Consider the following 22,358-nt stretch of genomic DNA (forward strand, 5'->3'; position numbering starts at 1 on the left):
AGATTTAAGGGAGTTACAAGGTTTAGAGGGAGTCCATCCTACTCAACTGGGGAGTTATGGAGGGTTTCAAGCAAGGGAAAGACCTCCAGGATTTAATGAGGACCAGCAGCAATATGGACAATGGGATGAAGGAAGAACAACCCACTTATGACTAGACCAGTGCCAACTTCTTGAACACTCTCTAGGGAAGATGCATAGAGAGACGGCTACTCTATGAACCTACTCCGGAGAAGAAGACAATGTCCAGGTAGTGGAATTGTGAGTCCTGTGATATTTCAGATGTGTGATCAGTTTTGTGGTTGGATAAATATGAGAGGAGGGAAGGACTTTTGGATTTGCAAAGGTGTTCTGGTTTCATTTGTGTGGCTGTGATAAAACACCCCGACATGCAATTTTAAGGAAGGGTTTATTTAGCTTACAATTTCAGGTTACAGACCATCATTGCAGGAATGTCAAAGCAGTTTGAAGTAGCTAGTCACACCCACAGTCAAGAGCAGAGGAAGAATGAATGTACGTGTGCCTGTTGGTTCTCTCTCACCTTGATGCAGTCTCACATCCCTACTTAAGGAATGGTGCCCTCCACAGTTGGCTGGACCTTCCCTCATCAATGAACACAGTCAAGATAATTCCCCCACAGACATGTCCACCACCAATCTGATCTAGACAATCGCTCATTGAGATTCACTTCCCAGGTGACTCTGGATTGTGTCAAGTTGACAGCAGAAGGGGTTGTCAGGCCCAGAAATAGAAAATAGTAGAAGCACTTGTAGGGAAGAACATGAAGGTTTCCTCTTGAGACACACACACACACGTGTGTGTGTGTGTGTGTGTGTGTGTGTGTGTGTGTGTGTGTGTGTGTGTGTTCTGATTTTTTGAGATAGGGTTTCTCTGTGTAGCCTTTGCTGTCCTGGAACTCATTTTATAGACCAGGCTGGCCTTGAACTCAGAGATTTGCCTGCCTCTGTCTCCCGAGTGCTGGGATTAAAGCGTGTGTCACTACCACCTGGCTTTTTTTTTTTTTAACAGATAAATATGTCTTGTGGATGGCTAGAGTCACAAATCTTAGAACTCAGAAGAAAAACTGGACGGACTTAAAGAACAGATGTGAAATTTATCTAAACAACTGAGCTGTAAGGCTTAGAAAATGGGAACCGAGGAGGCTCCAGAGCAAGTTTCTGCAGGTTGCGGGCATCTGAAGGTGGTGAGCTGAAGAGGGGATGGAGAGAGAGAAGAAATGGTATGTGTGTGGGGGTGGGAGAGTGGGACAGCCAGAGGTAGACAAGAAGCCAAGGACAGCATTCAGGTAGGCGCATCACTCATTGCCAATATCAGGTTTCCAATGTGTGCAGTCATTAAAAGGAGCAAGGGAGGCAAGGCTAGAAGTCAGTACCTCTTTTCCTGGGAAAGAGTGAATCAGGTCTCTCCCACTGGGGTAGGTAGTCCTCTGTAAAGGAAAGGGGTGGGATGCGGTGAACTAGGTGTGTCTCTTGTCTGAGGTGACCAGAATGTGCCCTGTGCTGGCAATACTTGTAGTTTGCTTTCTGTTGCTATGACCAAATACTTAAGGCTGAGTATGGTAGAAAGAAGGGAAGTTAATTTAAACCACAGTTTCGGAGGCTGAAAAGTTAAGATTGGGTATCCCTATTGGTGCAGGGCCCTGTGAACCCCCTACCCCTCTGCTGCTGCTGCCTACATTGTATCATGGCTGAGAAAATCACGATAGGACTGAGTTAGAATCATGTTAGGAGTGCCCTTGAGGAGGACGGATCGTGCGGCCAGATGGGAGGAGGAGAGATCGCCTTTGTTCACTTCCGGGTCCGTCTGTGCCCACAGCTGGTTGGCCAGTACCTGCTCTCATTCAGAACAGGTCCTCCCTGCTCACTGTGCTGCTCTAGGCGCTGATCTGTGGAAACATCTTGTGATGGTTCATGTTGTCAACTTGATAGGATCTAGAATTGAGTGAGAGACAAACCTCTGACATGTCTACAAAGGATTGGGTCACTTGTGAGAATGTGCACCCTTACTGTGGGCGGCACCATCCCAGAGGCTGGGGGCTAGAACTAAGTAAGGAGAGGAATTGAGATCAGCAGCTGCGTTGATCTCTGTCTGCTTTCTAATGGTGGCTACAATGTGGCCCGTCACCTCCATGGTGGACTATAGTCTCAAACTGTGAGCCCCCAAAACCTTCCTTAAGTTACTTTTGTCATAGCAATGAGAGAAGCAACCCTTACCACATACCTACTTACCAATTCCATAGGCAACCCTCAGTCCCATTACATTGACACCCAAAACTAACGTTGGGTACCATTTTGTAGGTAAAGACACCCGCATAGTAACAAAGGGATTTTTGGTTTTGGGTGAGAATAAGGAGTATACTGGGGCCCAGTCACTCAGACGAGAATTCTCCCTCTCCTTTTTGTCTATGATAGTTTTAACTGTCAATTTGCTACAACCTAGAATCACCTGGGAAGAGAGTCTCAGTTGAGGAATTTTCTGGATCAGGCTGGCCTGTGGGCATGTCTATGGGGATGGTTGTCTTGGTTGTTAATTGATCCAATCCACTGTGGGCAGTGCCATTCCCCAGGCTGGATCTTACACTGTGCAGGTGTGAGGAAAGCTAGCTGAGCCAGCAAAAATGCCTATGTTCTCTCTTTGCTCTTGACTGTGGATACAATGTGACCAGCATTGCAAACTCCTTCCAGGCAACTACCCTGCTATGATGGACCTTAACGTGGAATTTTTGGAACCTGGAATTGTAAGCCAAATAATGTAGTGGGTAGCCATTCCAGCTTTGATCTGGAAGTTCCAACCCCCATTGAGACTTCGGCAACTGTCATGCCTACAAGGCGGGGCCAAGGGAGGCGCCTGGAGACCTGAGCTCTGGATGGTCGGCGCAGTCACTCGGTTCCGGGACCTTGGATAGTGAAGGTGGGCCAAGCAGAGCTCCAGAGAACACGGCTGGACTGCGATACACCTTCCCCAGACCCCGCGACCTACCTATCCCTTAACTTGTAAGTTACGCCATTAAATAAATCTCCTTTTAACTACGTGGAGTGGCCTTAATAATTTCACCAATAAAATAACCCCTAGGTTGCCTCTTGCCAGGATATTTGTCACAGCAAGAGAAATGAAACTAGAACACTCCCCAATTCCCAGAGCAGCAGAAAGGCAGACAGCTCCCTGACCCGGCTGTCCTGCTTTGGGGGTGGCTGCTGAAGCCATCTCTCTCCCAACTTCCCATCCTTCTTCCTCCAGCTGGGGACAACTTCCACTTCCCTCACTTCTACAGTCATTTCCACTCGGTCCAGCCTTCTTCAGCACCTGCTCCTCGCGCTGTCACCTGCTCCCCGAGATGCCCGTGAGTGGGTGGCAGTGAGCTGTGGAAGGATGGGGACTGAGAAGAGTGTGTTGGCTTCGGGGGTGGGGGGTGGGGAAGCAGAGGGCAGGAGGGAAGGGCAAGGCTGTCTCCCCAGGCCCCCCGCCAGCCTCTGCCTACCTGCCGAGCCCAGCACCATGGAACCAAAGCACATTAAGGGTAGGCAGGCAGGTGCTCAGTGCCTCTAATGTCTCTAATGTGTTCCATTACAACCGTTCCACAATAAGGTAATTATGCGAGGAAATAATAAACGTGTCCGTCTTTCTGGAAATATTTTTACTTCCAGCAAGAGGGAAGCAGCGCCATTGTTTTTCGAGAGCATCTCTGCTCCTGTACATATTAATTAACTGTGCTCCCCGGCTCCAGCACCTCACGGCATTTGTATTATTCATAAATGTCTCGGGGACGCGGTAACTTATGTACTCCCCTCCTCGGCTTGAAATCGTTTTTTAATTTCAAGTTCTTTTTTGACTAATTGCACTTGTGGTTTGTGCCTTCTGTGCCACGGGCTCCACTCCCTAAAATGTACCCCCACACTTTCTTCCCTTCCCTCTCATTCTGCTGTTACGAGGGGCTCTGACCTACAAGGTCTTTTTCAGGTCCAAACAGATGCGAGTTTGGGTTCTGTGTGGGAGGAACATCTTTAAGAGCCCTGCTCCTCTTAGAGTTGGTTTCTAACTTTTCTTCTCATTCCCACCCTCCCTGCTTAGCCTTCCCACGGTGAGTCCATCCTCCCTTTCTTTCTCCACCTTGCATTTTTCTTGCAGCGAACAGACTATGATTTTAAGCAGTTTGCAGGGGGGAAAATGACTTGACAGTACAGAGAGTTCCCATGTGCCTCCTCACTCCCACCTCACTTGCTCCTGCTGGGAGTGTCTTGATTAGTGTGGTGTGGGGCAAGAGGACTAGGGCGATGGGTTACATTAGACGAAGCCACAGTCTGCACTAGGGTTACTGTTGATGGTATACATGTGGTGTGTCTGGGCAAATGTCTAGTGTCCTGTCTGCCATCTAGAAGCATTTCACTGCCCTAAAACCCCCTTTACTGCACCCATTCATCCTTCTCTCCCTGGTTCGGTTCCCTGAACTTCTGGTGAACAATGGTCTGTTTTCTGTCTCCATGGTCTTGCCTTCTCTAGAATGTTCTATAGCAGGAATCAGAATGTATGTATCCTGCTCAGATCTCCTTGCATGTTTCTGGATTCAAGTCTTAGTTCTTGAGTGCATGGAGTCCACCCCATGGCCAGGCTGTGAACTCCTCAGAGATAAAGACCATGCCATTGCATGGACTTTTCCTGGCTGTCTAGAAATGGGTCACTGTGGACTGAGATACCAAAGGTAAAGGCAAGGGCAGGTCGAGGCCCCATTCCTCTCTAGTTGGTTTAACCAGATGGTCATAAGATCCGAGACTCTGAGGACAAACCTACTGACCCCTAGGCTCTCTGTGCAGAAATTGCCAGTCCCAAAAGGATGGTGGCAGAGCTGGCTTGCCTTCCCAGTGTCCCTTCTCATCTTAATGAGCCTGAGGTCTTAGGGGGATGACCAGTGACATGGAGTCCTCTCAGAGAGACAGGGTGTGGCACCACTGACCCTCAGGGAAGCCAGTGGGGCTGGCCATCGCAGCCTAGCCTTCTCACGTGAGGCCCCAGGGAGCAAGTGATTCTCTGTTCTGCACGGGTGAACCATGCAGCTCTCCCTCACCCTCACCCTAACCACTGTCTACTGCAGTAAGTCTGGAAAATGTGAGCTCTCTCACTGAGTCAGACCTTTGCTCCAGGATCCTGGACAACAAAGAGAAAGCCAGAAGCAGCCCATCCTCCATGCTTAGCTGAGATTTCAGCCAAAGATGTGTCAACTGGAGAGTCAGAGAGACAAGACCCATGGCCGCAGACTGGGTGTCCTGATTTCCCCTCCTGGAAGTCCCTTCTGCAACATAACCTCTAGCCACCACGTGGCACGTGCCCCATCAAGACATTCTGACAAGTGTGGATCTTTTCACTCTCTCCAGTTTACTGCTCTGTCCGCTTTGAGACAGAAACAGTGGCTGCATTGCAGTTGACAAAGGGCCGGAGGAAGAAGAGCGGTCACCCCCCAGTGAAACAGGCAAGAGCCAAGACACACATTCTGCTGATGCAGGGAAAGCCGCTCCCCCAAGCACATCTGTGACAGACCCGAAAGCCAGACGCCCAGGTGGGAGCCCTCTAGGGCAGCTCTCTCTAGCTACCCCAATCCTTTGCTATTCCTCCTGTGTCAACACAGTTGGCTACAGTGCCGATTTAAAGCCTGGGAGAGGATTCTACCCCATCCACTCAGGGCAGGGGTCCCAGGGGCCGGTGCTCTGTAGGATGCGAAGCCCTCCCAGGGTGGCCACTTCTCCAAGGCTCTGATTTCTAGTTACCATCTTTAGTTATGCATAAGGAGTTATGTTCTGAATAATGGACAGATGGGAGTGGAAACAAAGGCTTTGAATGGGAGGTCCTTTGGCCAGTGTCGCCAGAAGGGTCCATATCGAGAGACACAAGCCAGGGCAAACACAGCTCTTCTGTACCAGGGGTACATAATGGCACCCTCCTTCTCCTTGGGCTGGGATGTCTGGGTGTAGCTCATGGAGACTGGGATTACAAATGGGAAGGATCCTCCCGGGACAGCAAGCCTCTGGCCTAGCAACTGCACAGCTGGGAAGAAAGACAGTCCCCCCCCCCCCCCAACCTTGCTGCGCACAACTCTGGCTGTGCTGTCGAAGCGGCTCCAGCTGGTGCCCTCCTCTCTGGGCCCCCAGCCAGTCTGGCTGGTGTCTCTACAAGTCTGGAAAGGCATGGATGAAGGCTTGAGAATAGGAAGGAAACTGAATAGCCCTCCCTCTGAGCCCTGACTGCTACCCCAGCTCACTGTCAAGGTGAGGCCAGAGGTGTTTCCCCACTTGGACCCTGTTGGCCTTTAGTTCCAATCTGGGTGCTCTGTTTTCCTGGCTGTGAGCAGAAGCTCATTTATGATCTTGGGGCAGGTAGGCTGGTCCCTCTGGGAGTGAGCGGCAGAGGTTGGATCAGTCTGTCCTTGCCTATTCTGCTACGCCTTTCAGCTTGGATGCTCCGTGCGTGCTCTTGGGTGCAAACTTCTTCCAGCTGCATATGGACTTTATGGATGTCAGCCATTTGGACACCTCAAGCAAGCTTCAGTCCTCACATCTGTAAAGTAGGGACAGCCAGCCCAACTTGGGAGCCTGCCTGTCAGGTCAGGTTGCTGGGTGAATGGGAGTGCCCAGAATCCAGCAGTATCCTGCTGCCCTGCTCGCTCCTGTTCCAAGGATGAGAAAACCCAGCCCCTTTGTCTTTTCAGCCAGCTGGTGCTTGCTTCCTACCCCTTTGGCCTGTTCATCTTTCCTTCTGCATTTCTGCTTACTTCTGATTAGCAGCCTTTGTGCATTTCACAGAGCGGCGGAGGTCTGTAGCTATGTTCATCCCATAAATATTTGACAGGTGGCTATTCCACGGCAGGCCGTGCGCTAGGCACAGGGCTTATACCCAGGGGAGAGACAGGAGTGCATCTTGCTCATGTCAAAATGATAGTCTGGTGGGGAAAGTTGGTGTTCAACAAGTGATTTCAATAGCACACAAAGGTTACTACCACCTAGCATGGGGCAGTAGGGCTGGTCAAAATCACCAGGAATGTGAGCCACCAAACAGAAGGCACGAGCCAGAGGAAGAGGGGAGAGGGGTGCTGTCACAAACCAAAAATCACATGGAAGGGACATATGAGGAGGATCTTCCCGGGGCTGGTGGGGGGATACACCCTCAAACAAGCTGCTCTTTTTTATAGAAGCAATTCCTAAGGTTGCCTTTTGGAGTTACTGAGGATCAGATCCAATGCCCCCTTGCTTTTCTGTGACATTTAAGTGGTGGCTCCACAAAAAGGAGCCTACTGATATTTCTTCTTTTTTTTTTTTTCCGATCAAAACAGAGCTGTGTAGATGATCCAAAAGGCATTTCAAGTCATTAAAATATATATTCAAAAGGAAGAGGTCAAAACACAACCTGGTTTGACCTTGGCTCAGAATTATCAACAGATCCTCGGGGTGGCCATTCACACTGTGCACGATGTTTAAAGCATCTTCCAGCCGCCTAGGATATGTTCATAACTCTTGGGCGATAAACAACTCCTTCCGTGAAGCCAGAAGTCATCGGGTCAGGAACAGCTGCAGCCCATCTGAGGCTCTCTCTGTCAGATTGTTCCTGGAAATGAAAAAAGGATGTCAAAGTCAAGAATTGTAGAATAAACTACTGACTTCCCATCTGCCCCTCAGGGACAATTACTGGTTTGAGAAACCCATGTTTAGAGTATGTGAAGCAAGCTATTCGATATGCAGTTTCCAAGAAAATAGTAAATAGACATTGTAAGATGGAAGAGCAAAAATTCCTGTCTTTACTCATGGACTAGTAATAATGAGGGCCAACAGGCTGGCACAGTGCCATATAAAATCCCATCAGGGATGATGGGGCAGGATCTGTTGAATTGTTACATCCTGTATTCATTTGATTTCCTGGTGCCATGATAAAACACTGATCAAAAGGAACTTGGGCCAGGAAACTGCTTATTTGGCTTACAGACTACAGTCCCTCTTCAAGGGAAGACAGGGTGAGAACTCAAGGCAGGATCCTGGGGGCAGAAAGTGAAACAAAGACCCTGGAGGTCACTTAAGGGTTTGCTCCCCATGGCTTGCTCAACATCCTTTCTTATATAGCCCAGGACCACCTGACCAGGGGTGACACAACCTGCAGTGGCCTGGACCCTCCCACATCAATTGTTAATCAAGAAAATGTCCCCACAGACATGCCCTTTCCTTGGTAGCTCTAGTTAAGACACATGTCCTCTGATCCCCAGAGACCAGGAGAGGGAATGCAATACTACCCAAAGGGTCCATTGTAGGAAGTGGCTGGTGCTGTTGGTTGGAACACCCCAAGGTGATCATACAGGACAGCTCCCGGGGTGTGACTGCCTGGTCTCACTTCTTCCTTTTCAGCCCTGGGAAACCACGGAGAGTAGGAGGCTGTGGATAGGCTCTATTCAGGCCACTTAAGGAGTAGAGGGAACAGTAGGAAGAGGTGTGGAGACAAGTAGGACTCATGCCACCTTCATTCATTCCTGTCTTCATGGCTTGCCTCTTGAAAGACTTTCTATTCCCTGTTTTTGGGGATGCCAGGCAAGCCCCCTACCAACAGAGCTACACCCCAGCAGAACTTTTTCTTCTTTTGATATACTTATATAAAACGGCTCAATAAATTCACACACCATGGCTGGGAGCCCCAGTGTTAGAGTTGGACATCCTTGGGCAGACTGCCCTACTCTATGGGTCCCTGGACAAGTTACTCATTCTTTCTGCATCTCAGTTCTCTCTAGAACAGTGGTTCCCAACCTATGGGTCACAACTCTCTTGGGAATCGAATGGCCCTTTCATAGGGGTCACCTAAGACCATCAGGAAACACAGATATTGACATTACTGTTCGTAACAGTAGCAAAATTACAGTTATGAAGTAGCAACAAAAATAATTTTACAATTGGAGGCCACCACAGTTTGAGGAATTGTATTAAAGGGTTGAAGCATTAGGAAGGTTGAGAACCGTTGGTCTAGAGTAAAATAGACATAATGCTATCTTCACTGAAGTATTAGGAGAGGGTGATCTGTGGAGAGGTGACCCAGCAGGTAAAGGAGCTTGCTGCCGAAGTGCTGAGTTTGATCCCTGGGACCCACATGGTGGAAGGGAAGAGCTGACTCTAATAAGCTGTCCTCTGACCTGCACATGCGCACACCACCATGGCAAGCACACACCCCTCCCACATATAAATAAACAAGGGTATTTTTCTAAGAAGAGGTAGGAAAAATCAATGTGCTTTCAGTGCCTACAAGACATTGCAAATGAAAAACCTCACCCCGATCTCATGTGGCAGCTTATAGCTAAAATGAAGGTGTGTGAAACACATCACAAAGTTATCATTTGGTGATGTGCATGTCTAGGAAGCAGAGAAAAAAAAATTCCTGTTTTTTTGAGTTGGATCCCATCCCTAAGATGTTTCATTATGGAAATCCAAATAATCCAAAAGTTTAAAAAGGGAATCTCAAATCTTCTGGCCTCAGTGCTTCAGATAAAGGCCACCCAGCCTGTGCCCATCACTGCCTCTGTGCCTTTCAACTCCCATTTTTCAAGACTCTTCCTGCCACTGTCAAGTACGTTCTGACTCAAGCAGGTCTGTTCCAGCTCTGTTGGCACTCCCTTTGTGTTGGTAGGGGCATTTTCTGCACCTTCCACATGCTGGTCTAGGGCAGCTGGGCACAAGAGTGGCAATGATTCTACAGAGTAAGACCCCACCCCCACCCCACCCAGAGCCTTGGAAGCTGGGATGGGGTCCTTCCTGGACTTGACAGGGAAAGTGCTCTGGCTGAAGAGGAGAGATGGCCCAGCCTGCAAAGGAGAGGGGTCTCAGCACAGGTAACGGTTACAGGGTGCCCCCCCCGCCCCGTGTGTGTGTATATGTGAGTTCACGTGGGTATGCAGGTACATGTGTAGGTGTGTGGAGGTCAGAAGTCAATGTCAGATGTCTTCTTCTGTTGCTCTTTACTATTTATTTTAAGTCAGGATCTGTCACTGAACCTGGGGCTTACTGGTTCAACTAAGCTTTGCTGGCCAATGAGCTCCAGTGGTCTGCTTGTCTTCCTGACCCCTGACTCTCACGGTGCTGGGGTTACAAGTCCACACTGCTGCTTGCGCTGGGGGTCTGGAATTGGGTCCTCATGCTTCGGCGGCAGGCTCTTTACTGACTGAACTCTCTCCCTGGCCCCTTCAAGGTCTTTCTTTTTGGGAAGTTGGGTGGTGCAGGGGCTCAGCTATAGAGTGGGCTCTATGGAGATCGTACACAGATTGTGTCAGGGGGGAGGGGGGATCCTCTGCCCCTCAGGCGGCTTCTGCGATATCATAACTCCAGGAGATAAGACCCCTAATCTACCAGCAACCCAGGTGAGTGATGTTTTCTCAGAGCTACTCTCCAAGCCCTGGGCAAACACCAATTAGTTCTCCTTCTGTGCAGCTTGGTGGCAGCCCGGGGAACCCCTCATGAAGGGCAGACTTTCTCCACAAGAGCAGTCAGAGCTCATAGACAGAGCTGGAGTCTCTGTGCCCCTCCCTGGCTGGATGTGTCAGGGTGATGGTGTGTCCCTTCCTGTGACCAACTTAGAAGTACAAAATATGCCCCCCTTTTAGTTTCTTTAGCCGTGTGTGTGTGTGTGTGTGTGTGTGTGTGTGTGTGTTCCTGTGTGTGTTCGCGTGTGTGTGTTCGCGTGCATGTGCGTACATGTACACACACACACACACACACACACACACACACACACACACACACACACATATCTAGAGACAAAGAGGGAGTGAGATGGAGAGGGGGCATATAACAGAGAGCTCACAAGCACATAAGGTATGAGGAGAGGAGAGGGAGATTTCACAGATTTTAAATATAGGAGTATAAATATTTGAAAATCTGAGGAGCTGTGGGAAGATGCAGATTGGCTTATGGAGTCAGGTCTCAGGAAGCAACATCCTCCTTCTCCTGAAATGCTGTGAAAAGAGGCTTGTGCTTGTTAAGGACTTTCTCGTCTGTCTCTCTGTCTGTCTGTCTCTCTCACATACACACACGGGGTCGAGGGAAGATACACACAGAATAGACACAGACATGGGTGCACAAATACCCTTACAAGCATGTACAGGCCAGCCATCAGGATGGCTCAGAGGTAAGGCCTTTGCTGTACAAGCCTGATGACCCAAGCTTGATCCCCAGAGCCCAGGTAAAAAGTGGAATGTGATGGGATGCATCTGTAATCACACTGCTTCTGCTGGGAGCTAGGAGGCTGAAACAGGAAGGTCATGGGCCAGCTAGGTTGAAGTATACAGTGCAGCAGAAACAGCAAGTTGGTCTTACCTCAATAAGATGGAAGGAGAGAACCAGCTCCTGAAAGCTGTCCTCTGATCTCCACAAGTATGCCAGGGAGCATGTGCCCTACATACACTACATACACACTAATAATAAGTATATACAAGTTTCCACCTTGGAATATCCATGCATCACCCATAGATGTCTGAGTGCTAGTGTATGAAGACACAGCCAGGAGCAAGCCTCCATCCCCTCTCCTAAGGGTACTGCAGCTAGCTGATGGTTGTAACTGAGATATAACCCCCTACACATGAAGCCATAGTGTTGGGGGTACTGTTGGGGGTGCATGCTCAGGAGCTAGGCCTCATCAAAGGAAGACAAGAGGGGTTACCAGCTCCTGTCACTTGTCTCGTCACAGACCCACAGAAGACAAACACATGAATGTGTAGGATTGTGAATCAGTGGCTATGCTGTTAAGTAGCAATACAGAGAAGATGGGCTTAGGAAAGGTCCTCGCATGCAGGAGGAGTGAAGCCCTCAAGGGCCAGCCAGGCCTCCTGTGGGCTCTGAACTTCCAGGGCTGGCTTGGGAGGTGTGGTGGGAGTTGATGCCAGCCTGCAGCTTGGAAAGTAGAAGTTCTGATAAGCTTTAGAAATCTGAGGTCACTCCCTGTGTTCCCCTAGGGATGGAACTTACTCTCCCTCTCTCCTGGAGTAAGGTGCCCCCCCGCCCCCCAGCGATCCTGTAGACTAATACCTGCTCAGATGTTCTCTGGTTTTGGCAGTAAGGGACAGGACTATACCAATGATTGTCTTTAAACCTCATATAATCACCTCCCTGCTGCCCCTCTGCACTGTGAGCATTCTCAGACAGCAAAAGCAGAGCTCCAAGGGCTTCTAACCAGGTTCCTCCCGCCCCACTGGATGGCCAAGAGTTGAATGGCACTAGGCTGTAGCAGGTGCTGTGGGTGCCTGTCCATACCCCTCAGACCCCACCCTCAGCTACACAGGGAGTTGCAGTCCAGCCTGGGCTATGCAAGACCCTGTTTTTTTGTTTTTTTAAATCAAAACTGAAATGAAAAATGAAAAAAGGCAGTTGGGCATAGAAAATCTAAGTTTTGGGCCATACAGATGTGTTGTTGAATATTACTTTAACGATGTAAAGATGTGTTACATTTGTTTATGCTATGGAATATTACTTTAACTATAACTACATTTGTTTATGCCACATTTGTTTAATTATGTAAAGATGTGTTGCTGTTTTACCTTGCCTAATACATCTGATTGGTCTAATAAAAAGCTGAATGGCCAATAGCTAGGCAGTAGAGGGACAGGAGGGGCTGGCGGACAGAGAATAAATAGGAGGAGGACTCTAGGCTCAAGAGAACTAGGGACAAAGAGAGGGAGACATCTGGGGACAGTCATCCAGGCAGCTGCCAGGCAGCCAGACACAGAGAAGAGCAGGAAAAGCAGGACACACAGAATGAAAGAAAGGTAAAAAGCCCGAGACAAAATGTAGATGAAGAGAAACAGGTTAATTTAAGTTATAAGAGCTAGTGGGACAAGCATAAGACAAGGCTGAGCATTCATAACTAATAATAAGTCTCTGTGTCTTTATTTGGGATCTGATTGGTGGCCCAAAAGAAAGCTTGCTACACAGATGTGACCGTTGAGCCCCACCTCCACCACCTCCAGGCTCCATGGACAAGACCTGACCAGCCTCTAGCCACCAAGATCTACACTACTCAGCCAGCTGGAGGGTTTTCCCCAAACTGGCAGGCTGCTCCATCCACAGGAAGAGCTGGGAAGTTAGCCTGTTCCCAGGCAGCCCTGTACCAGAGTCTCCCATGGGCCGTTGTCTAGACACCTCCAGGCAGGGCAAGCACAGCCTGTTCCAGAGTTTCCCTAGTAGTGCCCTCCCCCCCAGGGGGGCAGCTCTAACCCTTCTTTGTACCCTTTCCTGAGGCCACCCCTCCCCACCACAGTCCCTCTTTCTTCTAACCAAAGTACAAGTGTCCTGTAGCCAAAGGGAAGGCTATAAATTCATTTCTTTAGAATAGCTTTGGTATTGCCAACATGCTACATAAGCACCTGGGTCCTTTGTGGCCAGTTTTTGGGACCCAGGATGACACACACACACACACACACACACACACACACACACACACACACACACACACACACACACGTACACCAAGCTCATGGTCAAATCTGCTGCCCCTAAGGCCATGCTCAGGTAAAGCCACCTCCCCCAAGGAGCTAGCTCTCATTAGGAGACTAATGAGGGGCTTTTGCAGGGGCCCAGCTGGGTCTGGAGAAGATGGGGGGGTTGTCTTCTGTGCCCTTGGATGCAAGGCTTGAGTTCAGGCTACAGGAAAATTTCTGAGGGCCCCACTTTTCTCACCCCACCAGGGGCATTCTCTTCCTGATTCTTTCTGGGGTGCTTTCCAGAGGTAGGGGAGAAAACCCACCCCGGGGCAATGCCGGAGAAAAGGCATGGGGCTTTTTGGACAACTCATAACCTGAAGAGGCAATAATGGCTTGGTACATGATATAAATATATTACAACATTTGAGGCACCCCTAGCTACTTTAGAGATTGATATAATATGGCTGCAGGGTAGAGGGTTCTCACTACAGAAAATGCAGAGTTTCTTTGGGGGCATGATCAAAATAGTCTAAAATTGACCTTGGTGATGATATCTGTCCATATCTGAGAATATACCCCAAACACCATGGCATGGTATCCTTTAATGGGAGAATTAGCATGTGCGTGTGTGTGTGTCTGTGTGCATACACGCACATGCATGCACATGTGTGTGTGGCAATAGGCTTCTGGGCATGCCTGTGGGAGAACTATCTCTATTACATTAATTATCTTAACTGTGGGTAGGGCTGTCCCCCTGGGCAGGAGATCCTGGACTGTATAAAGTGGGGAAAGGGAGCTGAACACTAATGTGTGTACATTTGTCCTCTGATCCTAATCATGGATGCCATGTGACCAGCTCCCTCAACCTTGGGTGCCATTTCTCAGGAGCCAGCCACCTTGTTTTCTGATGCAAGTTCTCTTGTTGGCCTGCAACTCTCTTATGAGACTAGGGTAGTTGGCTACCCTAGTGACCTCCCCAGTGCTGCGATTACAAGTGTACGCCACATCTGGAGTCTTCACCCGGGCTCTGGGGAGTGAATTTAGACCACATGTGTGCACAACACGCACCTTGCCTACTGAGCTCTCCCCTGCTCCAGTGGGCCAATTGCATAGTGTGTATGTTCTATCACAATATAGCTCTTTTTAAAGAAGTATTTAGGAACTAGAGAGATGGTTCAGTGGTTAATAGCCTTTGCTGCTCTTCCAGAAGGTCTGAATTTGGTTTCTAGCATCAACATCAGTTGGCTCACAAACACCTGTAACTCCAGCTCCAGAAGATATGACACCTTCTTCTGGCCTCACCTGAACACACATTGCATGCACACACACATAAATAAAAATAACAATTTCTTTAAAACAACAACAACAAAAAAAAGAGGTAGATGTGTGTGACTGTTATCCCAGGACTTGGGAGTTGAGGCAAGAGAATCAGGAAGTCAGGGTTATCCTCAGCTACATAGGAAATCTGAGGCCAGCTCAGGTTGTGTGAGACCCTGCCTCAAAAATATCTCAAAGTAAAAAGAGGCAGCTGGATACAGAAGATCTCAGTTTGGGGGCTAAAGAGATGGCTCAGGAGTTAAGAGTGCTTACTGCGGTTTGAAGCATCCACGTCAGGTGGTTAACAATTGCCTACAACTCTAGCTCCAGGAGATTCAGTGAAACTCTACCTTCAGGGGACCTAATGCCCTCTTCTGGTCTCCACAGGCACCTGCACTCATGTGTACATACCCCCCCACACACACAAATACACACACATGCACATAATTGAAAATAAAATAAGTCATAAAGAATGAAACTCTCGGCCGGGCGGTAGTGGTGCATGCCTTTAATCCCAGCACTCGGGAGGCAGAGGCAGGCGGATCTCTGTGAGTTTGAGGCCAGCCTGGTCTACAGAGTGAGATCCAGGACAGGCACCAAAACTACACAGAGAAACCCTGTCTCAAAAAAACAAACAAACAAAAAAGAACAAAACTCTCAGCTCTGAGTTATACAGTTGTGATGTGGATTCCCACCTCTGCCACTTCCTGGCCCCAATGACAAGACATTTACCCCCTTGAAGCATCAGCTTCTTGAGGTAATCATCCTTTCACTCTAAGATTATTGAATAGACTCCAAATGACTCTAGAAAGCAATTGAAATGTTCCTGGAACATTCAGGGTCCTTACTTTTAATAATTCTTAATAATGATAATTAACAGCTGAAAATTACACAGAACCCGCTACTAGAAATCACCATTGCATATGAGATGCTCATTCATTAGCTGGGAGGGTAATTAGAGGCAAAGCAAGCCTCCCTCTCCCAATGAGGCTTACCTGGGACCTCGGTTGGTTTAAGAGTAGTGGTAAGGGCTGGATAGGTGGCTCCCTGGTTAAGAGCAGGTACAGCTCTTGCAGAGGACCTGAATTCGGTTCTTAGCACCCATTCCAGGCAGCCTGTAACTCCAGCTCCAAGGGATCTGACACCTTCTTTTGGCCTTCTTGGACACCTGCACTCATGTACACAAATCCACATACGTACACATAATTAAAACAAAATAAAAATTTAAAAAAGAAGGTTGCTAAAACTAACTTTTGAAGATACCGAGAGGCCTGGCCCATGGTCATCCATTTGTGCGTATACATTTGTGTGCACATGTGTGGGTATGCTCATCTTGCTCGTGTGTGTGGAAAGCAGAGGTAGACATCAGGCATCTTGCTCTATCATTGTTCATCTTAGTTTTCCTGACAGTCTCTCCCTGAACCTGAAGCTCTACTCCTGGGTAAACCACCCACCAGAAAGCCCTGGCGATGCACCTGTCTTCACCTCTCAGATGTGGGACTGTAGGTGTATCCACATCCACACACCTGACCCTTCTAGTGGGGGCTGGGGATCTGAACTCAGGTCCTCAGGCTTGCACGGTGGGCTCTTTACCCACTGAGCTGGCCTCCCGCCCTGACCATCTAGCTTCTAAAAATGTCAAAACTTTAAAGAGAAATGATCCCAGTCCAAGGGTCACACAGGCCACCAGAATTCACACCAGAAGTGAAATCTCTCATTTGAAAAGTAAGTGGGCGAAGGGGGGTATGCTCCTGTCCTGACACCCCCAGTGTGGGTGCCCTCAGGCTGACAAGGCAAGGCTGTGCCAGCTTTGCCTATGCTGATCCAGAGGCCCTTCTGCAGGATCCAGGGCAAGTAAAGAGGGGCCATTGCCAAGCTTTGAAGCTAACAGGGCATCCCCTTAGACCCACGGCTTCTCTCTCTCTCTCTCTCTCTCTCTCTCTCTCTCTCTCTCTCTCTCTCTCTCTAACTCTTGCACAGAGTCAGTCTGTTTATTTGTCTCACAGAAAGGAGATGGGGACTCGTCAGTGCCATCATCCTTGTAATGGCAAAGCCGAGTTGACAGAGGGTCTGGATTCCGCCATATGTGCTGTCTCCTCGCCTGCTTCTCCAGCTCCTGAACACACAGGCTTAGAAGAAAAGGATCAAGGCACCAGACCCAAACTCATCACCAGGAACCTGGCAGAGTATGAGTTCCTATTCCTAAGCCCACAAGGCAGCTGAGGTCCAGCTGTGTCACAGACACTGGCAGGAAACCAGACACTTGAGGCTCAGGACAAAGGAGAGTTTACCGCCCCCATCGTGGTATCCAGATGGTGTCGCCTGTGCGCCTGTCCCTCCAGCCACAGTTCCCACAGACTGTACAAAGAAAGCCTGGTAGTACCTGTGTACACAATGGGACAAAAGCGGAACCTTGAGCCTAGGGACTCTGTCTTTCATCACAGACAAGTGAGTCTGCCCACTCTCTGTTCAGAGGGCAACAGCATCTCTCCCAAAGCTGTTTACCATGCAGAGTCCTACAGAGTTCAGAATAAAGGGACTCTGCTTGCAGGAAACATAGAAATATCAGTCTCAGGCCAGCTGGATGGCTCAGTGGGTAAAGGTGCTTGCCACCAAGCCTGATGGCCCGAGTTCTGTCCCTAGAACCTACATGGCAGAAGGAGAGAACTGGCTCCATAAAGTTGTCCTCTGACCTCCACATGCTGTGACACACATGTACACAAATACATACACACAAACATGCACACAATAAATAAATAAAAGTTTCCCAAAGATTTTTTTTAAAGAAATATGAAACTAGTGGGAAACAGTCCCTCACCACTACGAGCTTTGTAAATTGGAGTGAGGTACCTGTCCTGTTCAAGACTTAGTTTCCCCATCTAAAATTCAGTAGACAATACCCTGTAGCATATGGCCAGAGAGAATAAATAAAATTCCAGCCTACTTTCCTGTTGATGGGATAAAACAGCATGACCAAAGCAACTTGTAGAAGTGTTTATTTTGGCTTAAGTTTCCAGAGTTCATCATGGCAGGGAGGCTGGGTAGCAAGGACATAAAGCTGAGAACTCACGTCCTCAACCACAAGCATGAAGCAGAGACAAAGTGTAAACAGGGCAGGGCTATATAACCTCAAAGCCCATTTCCCAGTGCCGCACTTCCGCCAAGAAAGGCTACTGCACCCCCTAAACCTCCCCCGCACAGCGCCCCCAACTGGGAACCAGGTGTGCAAATACTTTATGCTGAAGATATCTGTACGCTGTGAATGTGTTGCTATGATTGATTGATAAATAAAATGCTGACTGGCCAGTAGCCAGGCAGGAAGTATAGGCAGGACAAAGAGAGGAGAATTCTGGGAAGTGGAAGGCTGAGTTAGGAGATGCCAGCCCGCCGTCCAGGGAGCAGCATGTAACAGGCACACAGGTAAAGCCACACGTGGCAACATATGGATTAACAGAAATGGGCTGAGTTTAAGTGTAAGAGCTAGTCAGTGGTAGGCCTGAGCTAATGACCGAGCAGTTTTAAATAATATTAGCCTGTGTGTGTTTATTTGGGTCTGAGTGGCTGCAGGCCCATGTGGGACTGGAGATAACTCCAGCTACAACTTGACCCTATTGGGAGGGGGGGGTGCCATTTCTCATTCAAACCACACAGTCTTCCAAGCACATAGACATTTAAGAAATAGCCACTACTCCCCACCACAACCTCCTTCAACTACACAGCAGTTTAGCAAAGACTTTGGGGGCTAGAGGTGGCTCTGTGGATAAGGCTGATTGTTGTGCAAGCATGAGGAACTGAGTTCAAATCCCCAATACCCATATAAAAGCTGGGCCTGGTGTCATGTGCACCTGTGCTCTCAACACTGGGAGGGAGGCAGGGACAGGAGGATAGATGGGGTTTGTTGGCTGCCTACCAGCCTAGCCCTGACTCAGTGAGAGATTCTGGCTCAAGGGAATAAGGTGGAGCGTGCTCAGGCAGGACAGCTCACATCCTCCATGAACACAAAAGACTGGATGTGGTACAAGTTACCCTTGCACAGACCGACTCTCGTTAGGACCAGTTGCCATCATACCCATGTGAAAATTTCGCATGGCTGTTTTGTTTCAAGGTGGTGGCCTACTTGGCAGATAGAATGTGTGTCTTGATCCCATTAACAGCATATCAAACCTGATCAGTTTTGGTGCGAAGACTTAACTGATGAGTGCTTTGAAACTTTTAAATCGAGATTTTGTGGATGGTTAAATCACCTGTGGAAGCTGTGCCCCTCTCCACGTGTGTGCGTGTGTGCGTGTGTGTGTGTATGGGTGGGTGTGCACATGTGGGGAGGCCACACTGGGTGTCTTCCTTAATTTCTCTGTTCTCCACTTTAGTTTTTGAGACAGGATATCTCACTAAACCTAGAGCTTGCAAATTGGCTAGGCTAGCTGGCCAGCAAGCCCCAGGGATCCTCCCTCTCCCCACCATGCCCTGGGAATATTGCCACACTTGCTTTTTTTACATGGGTACTGGGGATCCCAGCTCAGGTCCTCACACTGTGCAGCAAGCATTTACCCCTCCCCCTGGCCATCACACCAGCCCTCCCCTGGAGAGAACATCAAAAATATAAATTCCATCGCCTCCAATCCCAACTAAATCACACTCTCTGGGGAGTATGGCTCAGGCACCAACAGTTTGAAGCCTTCTCTAGGTGAAAACAGTGAGAGGCCGGGTGCTGGCACTTACCCAAGGCTGGCGATTACTCACTCGACCACAACAATTTAAACATGCGTCTCTCCGGTGCTTAAGCCATTTTATTTGAGTGTAATTGGTCCAGCTCTGAAAAGGTCATCATGAATTTGCAGGTGCTGCATGAAGCCCAGTAGGAACTGTGATCAGGGAGAGGGAGGGAGGAAGGGACACAGAGAAGGAACGGAGAAGTACATGCTATGTGTGGTGGGGGTGAGGGGGATGCTTTAACTGAAAATAAGGGGGAGCCCCTGTGACCTTTGGAGTGCCATCTTGGCAAGAGGCAGATCTATACATCCGGGGAGTTCTGGCCATGAACACTCGCAAATGTTCTCAGCTTTCCAGTGCAACCATTGCCAGCATCAAGCATTCTGTATGCACACTCCGGGTTGAAAATAGCTTCAGCCCTCGCCTTGCTCCCGGCAGACTAGATTAGAGGATTAACTCTTTGCTTCCTGGCAGGTCTGCAGGAACCCTCTTTCCCTCCTTTCCTTCCATCTGGACAATCAATATGATCAATTCGAGCTTTTTCCCCCCTCCCTTCTCTCCATGGAGCCATCCTTACCTTTGCTTTGCCAGCATGACTAGAAGGAGAAACTGAGGCTGGCCAAGCCCCGGTGATGCCTCCTGCTCTGGTTAGGAGATGGGTTCCTGGCCTGCTCACTGCAGGCTTGCTCTTTGTGACTCTCCTCTTGCAGGTGGGGGTAGAAAGGAGCAGGGGCCAGGACCTCAAGGGCTTCCATTCCAAAGTCTGAATTTGGAATCTGCTTTGAGCTAGCGTTCAATCACCCTCACTCGTAAACATGCAAATCACCCAGGTAATTGGGACACCTGAAGTCCACGTGAGCTCAATCCATCTAAATAATTCAGGCCGCAGGTAAATTACCAGAAACTCAGTGCGGTGGGGCTTGCACACTGGGGAAAGCCTGCCAGCGTCTCTGTTTCTAAATGGAGACTGTGTTTTCCTCTTGGAGTCAGATATTTAAAAAAAAAAAAAAATGCACCAGGCATCACCTAGCGGAACCAGAGTGTGGGGAGGTGTTCCGTCCTTGAGTCCCAGCTGAGCCCCACTTCTGGAAGTCACTTGGCATTACAGAACCCAGGTGGCGTTTTGTCAACCCCAAAGGAGCCTTTTTTCCCTAGATCTAGGGGCATGGCTGGGCCCACCTAGAGGTGCAGAAAGGGTGATGTAGTCAGACCTTGAGGGCTGGGGGGCTTCGGGACACTCCTGTTAGAAGGTGGATTGACAGGTTGAGTCCCACTGGGAAAACTGGGTCCTAGAACCCTTTGGTATCCTTTCCACCAGGATCGAGTGGCTTTCTAAATTATAGCTCTTCAGACAGTAGTGTGGAGGCTGCATAGGCGTTTGGGAAAGCCGGGCTCAGCAATGTTAACTCAACTTGCTTGTGGAATGACCTTGGACCCACTCAGACTCCATTTCTATCCCTCCACGCCACCCCCCCACCCCACCCCCATTTTCCACTATTCTATGGCTGATGGCATGCAAACAAGGTCTTTGTTTCTCCTGTCTTCCTGGGTACCTGATGCTGTGGTCCCTCCCACCTGAAGACTCACCGGCCTAGGCCTATGACATCACAAGCCTGGTCGCTGCGGAAACGGGCAATGAGGTCGGACAGCAGGGGTCTGATGGCTTTGGGCAAGGGATGGAGGGGCTAGTGTTTGCAGAATGGAGCTTGAAAGCTATTAAGAGGTGACACATGGAAGGAAAATGTAGCCAGCCAGCTTCCCCAAACAGGGAGAAGGCTGGGACTGCGATTCAGACAAAGTGGATTAGCGGCCCCTGCCTGAGCCGCGCCCCGCCCAGAGCCGGCGCTGCACCCCGAGCCTGATTGCCTATTCTGAACTGGTTCAACTCGTAATTTGTTGGCTCAAAGGTCGGAATGGACTCCTAAGGAAGACAGATTTCCTAGTGGCCAATCCTTGGGGACTGAGCTCTCGAAACCAATTGGCCCAAATTTCAGCTGTGTTCGGGTTTTAAATTCCCACTGGGGCGAGAATAGTTCACACGAGGGAGAGTAAAAGGAGCATCAGAGGCAAGTGGCAGTTGGGGGCTTTGAAGTCGGGGCAGGGGGGGGGGCTGTACATCCCCAAGGGGCAGAGGCCTCCCTGCAGGGGAGACAGGGAGGGACAGGGAGAGTTGATGGAGCCCCAGGAGGCCCAGGGAGCGGACACTTTATAAATCACAAGCTCCTTCGTAAAAATGGAGTTTAGCCTCCCCCAGCTTTGCTTTTGAATTTATTAGAGGTTTCATTTCCTTGGGTAATAATTCATTATCTCGTTCCCAGTCCAGGGAGCGGTGCTGGCCCAGAAGTGGCATTTACCTTCCCACCTCAAAGTGAAGCTTTTTTTAGCTATGTCATCTTGTGATCACTCTCAGCCCCAGCCCCATGACAGCTGCATCCTTAACATGCCCCAGACCCCACAGGACCCCTAGGCAGGGCTGACCAGTGAAGGATGGCCCCAGCGGGGTTTCCTAGTCTCGCTACCCCGCCTGCACCCTGCACACTTCAGCCTGTCTTTCCGGAGCTGTGTACTGTCTTCGGGGCCCTGAGCCTCTCTATTGTGGCAGAGACAGCTGAAGACCCCTGAGATAGAGCTGTTCTTCCGGAGCTCAGATAACTGCTGCTGGGGGGACTCCTTGGAGAGCTGGGGGGGGGGCACAGGTGACAGCTTAACTGGAAGATCTGAAAAAGCTATTTCAATCCCGTCTCCATGTGGGAGACAGGCGGATGCCCTTCTGTGGAATGAAACTTGCTCTCCTCCATCATCTTTGTTGAGGAAGGAGGAGGGACCACTCACAGGGGCCAGACAATTCTTGATTTTTTCACCAGGAAAACATCCTTTTCCAAATCCCATCTTG

General features: G+C 49.3%; 1 long non-coding RNA gene across 1 annotated transcript; it reads right to left on the reverse strand.

Annotated features, from left to right (window-relative positions):
* Positions 1 to 345: 345 nt before the first annotated feature.
* Positions 346 to 20,883, reverse strand: LOC128122999 (uncharacterized). The gene is made up of 3 exons (XR_008222551.1): positions 20,043 to 20,883; positions 15,751 to 15,923; positions 346 to 7,605 (listed from the first exon to the last, which is right to left on the reverse strand). It is a non-coding gene; the product is annotated as an uncharacterized LOC128122999 (long non-coding RNA).
* Between the last annotated feature and the right edge of the window lie 1,475 nt (positions 20,884 to 22,358).

This window comes from Peromyscus californicus, unplaced genomic scaffold (genome assembly GCF_007827085.1).
Source record: "Peromyscus californicus insignis strain IS unplaced genomic scaffold, ASM782708v3 Scaffold_3__1_contigs__length_106647218, whole genome shotgun sequence".
NCBI classification, from domain to species: domain Eukaryota; kingdom Metazoa; phylum Chordata; class Mammalia; order Rodentia; family Cricetidae; genus Peromyscus; species Peromyscus californicus.